Here is a 4,582-nt window from a genome sequence, read left to right as displayed (position 1 = left end):
GCTTTCTTAATGGCACATGCATAGTGCCTCTCGGGAGGTCCCTAACCATGTCACATCGGCCCAACCTCATAGAACTCATTCAAGCACCACATCCGCTGTCCCTTAGGCTCATAGTCTTTCCCACGAGAGCTTTCTCAATGGAACACGCATAGTGCTTCTCGGGGGATATTTGACTTTTGCCCTCGGCCAACAACAAATAGGTACAATAGTATGGCAACACGAATTTTATAAATGCAACAACTAAAAAAACCAATAGCATATATTTTTCAAAAAAATTCATTTCATATATGCAACATGATTTCACGTAAGAGAATAACAAGAGTTTACGTTCAAGAACTTTGCAAACCACATCTCATGCAGTAGAAGTCTCTCATAAGAGAATAAAAAATAGGATTTGAAGTATAGGAGTCTGAACTTGAAGGTTTATCTCTTGGAAGATAAAATTTCATAGCAAACGGCCTAGGTTTCTGCAGAAAACACACGTTTTGGTAAATTTAACTTCAAATATTTTTGTATAGGGTTGAAGGGCATTAATTTAGGGACAAAACTGGAAAAGTTAAAGAAAAATGGGCCCCTCATGCACCCTAGGAAGGTGGGCCATGCGCCTTCATGCACAGCCACTTCCCGGCGCGTGTAACTCATGCGCGGCCTACTAGATTTAGATAACTTCACCTCATTTTGGTTTTTCGGCCATAACTTTCTCATTTTAACTTCAATTCCACCCCCGTTTGAACCTACATGACCCTCTCTTCCCTCTCTATAGGATTATTAAAAAAATGGGACTTACCTCACTTTTTTTCTAACTGATTTTGGTGAACTCCGATGAAGACCCGCAACTTCGGCGAGGCTTGTTCTCCCCCGCTTCTTCTCCGATTTCCTCCCGCCTTCTTGCAGAATTTCCTCCCCTCTCTCAAGAGAGAGCTCCTCAACTTAGAATGCCTCAATCCTCAAACTCCTGAATGATTTGAGAACAACCCATGGTCTCTATTTATAGATTCCTTGAACCAATCACATGGTGCCATTTGTCACAAGCTAAGCCATGGACTCCAAAGACTCAAAGTTATAATTGAATGGATTTTCAAATCCAAAGCTAGAATGGATTTAATTTTTGAAATCCAAGATAATTCCCCAAAGTTCTTCCAAATGACATTTTGGCCCTTATTTCAAGTTCTTAAACTTTGATATTTTACCACTTGAACTCCTAATTTCATCTTTATTTCATTTGGATAATTTTTTAATTACAATTACACCCTCAAATATCAAATTAATTTTCATCGAGATACTTAAAATCCAAAATTAATAATTCAAAATTACTCGATATGTATGATTTCATCCTAGCGCCCTCACAGGACCTTTATTTCATCCCAAAACCATCTCAGGGTTGTTTTATTTACAAAATTAGAGCCTCATCAGTGTTCTCTCGATTTTTCGGAAGCCCCTTACCATCATTCAGTTTTTTTAGGCTACAACTTGGCTTAATTGAAAATCATCTCTAATTTGATTTCTTTCAGCGTCATAAATCTCACCTCAAGACGCTCGTAAAAAATATACCTTTGTCCTTAGGTATCTAAGCACCAGGGCACTCCTTACAGCTGATTTGGTCACTTGTTTCTGTATTTTAATCTCACTTAAAATACGTGGCAACTTCACGAAAATATGGGGTATTACATCTAACTACCCACATACCTTATGGCACAGGAAATTAGATCGGCCAGAGTAGTTGGTTGCTTAAGAAAAAGGAATTCTTTGAGAGGTACGAGGGTGGTTCCTTACAAAAAAGCTAAGATGACCACACCGATAGGCAAGTCCTGTACTTCCAGCATCACATTTTGGAAGCGATCAATGTACTGCCTCAAGGTTTCCTTAGGACCTTGTCACACACTAAGGAGGTAAATGGGACCCTTTTTCCTTAAGGCGTAAGCCACGAATGCCATAATGAATTCCACTCACAGTTGCTCATAGGAGGTAATGTAGCCAGAAGGCAACTTGTTGAACCAAGTATGTGCGTACTCTATTAATGATTGTAGGAAGACCAAACACATGGTGGCGTCACCCTACTTGTAAAGATATTTCAAAGATTCAAACCGTTGTGCATGGAAGATGGGATCCTCTCTTCCATTGTACTCAAGTAAATGTGGGAGTTTGAACATAGGAGGAAGTGCATGGTTAAACACGTCCTTGGAGAAGGGTACATGTCGTGGTCACACATCATCAGAAATTTCCCCCACGACTTTCTTTTCAAAAACTTATTCAATCAATTTCTTAATCTCCTCCCCTGAAGAAGTTGGAATGAACCTTAGTCAAGTATTCGGCTTGAGTTTATGCGTTTCTTTGGTAGAGGTCATACTCCCTATGATTTCCTCCTACATAATACTCTTTCTAGTGTTTTTATGCCACTATGCGTATTGGGTTTCCATGGTGGGGTTTGGCTGTTAACTGAGTTGATGACGGTTGTTAGAGAGGCACTATAGTGCTAATGTGAAAGCACCTAAAAAAGATGGGGCTTCCGGGGTAGGTAAGAGCATACATAATAAACCAGACAAATGCTGTAGAGTTTAAGTCTTATCCTTATCGCTCTTCTTCAATTCTTGATATCTTTGTTCTAGTTTATGGAATTCCTCGAGGGAGACAATAAAGGATTTTTCAGTCTTAGAGGGGTCGAGTATGTCGGCTTGTGCTTGACCGTCCCCGATATTTCTTGGATGAGAAGGCTCTAGAGCCAATGGTGTAACACCCCAAATTTCTTAAGCGTGTTATAACTTAGGATTTCAGGAATATAAAAATTTTTCATATAACAATAGCTGTCATACATCACACAATATCCCAAAAACCCAAATTTACACCTTCTCAGCTTAACAAACCCAATAATCGAATAGCTTAGATAGGCGTTAAAATCTTGAATGCGGAAGATAGATCGAACCTGATATGGTTCACAACCATAATACTTTATTTATCATAAAATTGTTCAAGACGTTTACAAAATGAATTACATGGACATCATCTCTCGCAAGATATAACTGAACGTCTTAAACATATCCAAGACATACATAGGTTCGCATATAAATGAAAATATTCTAAACATGCTATAGACAGCAAATTAAACTTATTCTTCAGCTACCTCCTTTCCTTTAGAGCCGCTCGTCGAACCTGGAACGTTTGAATATTCCAGGGACATAGTCCAATTAGAAGATGAATCTTCTAGTGAGAAACTCCAAAAACAGTTTATATCGATGCATGATCAGGTATAAAATGTATGAGGAAACAACGAGAACTACTCCGAAGTGCCTCGTGAACACGTTAGCCTCCTCCAACGAGAGCTTTCTCAATGGCGCACGCATAGCGCCTCTCGGGAGGTCCCTAACCATGTCACTTTGGCCCGACTTCATAGCACTCATGCAAGCACCACATCCGTTGTTCCTTAAGCTCACGGTCTTCCCCACGAGAGCTTTCTCGATGGCGCACGCATAGCGCCTCTCGGGAGATATCCGACTTTTGCCCTCGGCCAACAATAGATAGGTACAACAGTATGGCCACACGAATTTTATAAATGCAACAGTTAAAAAAGCCAACAGCATATATTTTTCAGAAAAGTACAGTTCATATATGCAACATGATTTCACGTAAGAGAATAACAAGCGTTTATGTGTAAGAACTTCACGAAACGCGTCTCATGCAATAGAAGTCTCTTATAAGAGAATAAAAAATAGGATTTGGAGTATAGGAGTCTCACGGAGTCTCACCTTGTTGAGTTATCTCTTCGACGATATAATTTATAGCAAACGGCCTAGGTTTCTGCAGAAAATATGTGTTTTGGTAAATCTAACCTCAAATAGTTTTACACAGAGTTTAAGGGTATTAAATTAGGGGTATAACTGAAAAATTTCATGTAAAAATGACCTATCACGCGCCCTCACGCGCCCCAAGAAGTCTGGACACGCGCCCCCACGCGCAGCCATTATTTGGCGCGTGTAACTCACGCGCAGGCACCAGATTCCGACCAGCAACGTGTCGGTTTGGTATTTCGGCCATATCTCCCTCGTTTTAACTCCGATTCGACCCCCGTTTGAACCTACGCAACCCTATCTTCCCCCCCTACAAGATTATCAAAAAAAATTGGACTTACCTAGCCTTTTTACTGACTGATTTTGGCGAATTCCGGCGAAGACCCGCAACTCCGACGAGGCTCGTTCTCCGCCGCTTCTTCGCCGCTTTCTTCCCGCCTTCTTGTCGAACCTCCTTCTCTCTCTCTAGAGTAAGCTCCTCCTCTTAGAGTGCTTAACTCCTCAAATTTGTTTGGAATGGTTTGAGAGCAACTCAAGGTGCCTATTTATAGAATCCTTCAACCAATGGTGTTATGCCACTTGTCACAATCTTAGCCATGGACTCCAAAGACTCAAAGCCATAATTGAGTGGCTTTTGAAATCCAAAAACTAGAATTAATCCATCTTTTGAAATCCAAGCTAAAACCCTAAACTTCTTTCAAATAACACTTTGGCCCATATTTCAAGTTTTCAACTTTAACATTTCACCACCTAAGCTCATAATTTCATCATTCTTTCGTTTGGATAATTTCTCTAATTAG

The 4,582-nt window shown here is 40.2% G+C and overlaps 1 long non-coding RNA gene across 1 annotated transcript; it reads right to left on the bottom strand.

Annotated features, from left to right (window-relative positions):
• Positions 1-2,908: 2,908 nt before the first annotated feature.
• Positions 2,909-4,280, bottom strand: LOC127795743 (uncharacterized). The gene is made up of 3 exons (XR_008021854.1): positions 4,124-4,280; positions 3,741-3,792; positions 2,909-3,147 (listed from the first exon to the last, which is right to left on the bottom strand). It is a non-coding gene; the product is annotated as an uncharacterized LOC127795743 (long non-coding RNA).
• Positions 4,281-4,582: the final 302 nt, after the last annotated feature.

Source organism: Diospyros lotus, chromosome 2, assembly GCF_014633365.1.
Source record: "Diospyros lotus cultivar Yz01 chromosome 2, ASM1463336v1, whole genome shotgun sequence".
NCBI classification, from domain to species: Eukaryota; Viridiplantae; Streptophyta; class Magnoliopsida; order Ericales; family Ebenaceae; genus Diospyros; species Diospyros lotus.
Note: the sequence above shows the minus strand (reverse complement) of the source record. Positions and strands in the feature narration are given on the sequence as shown.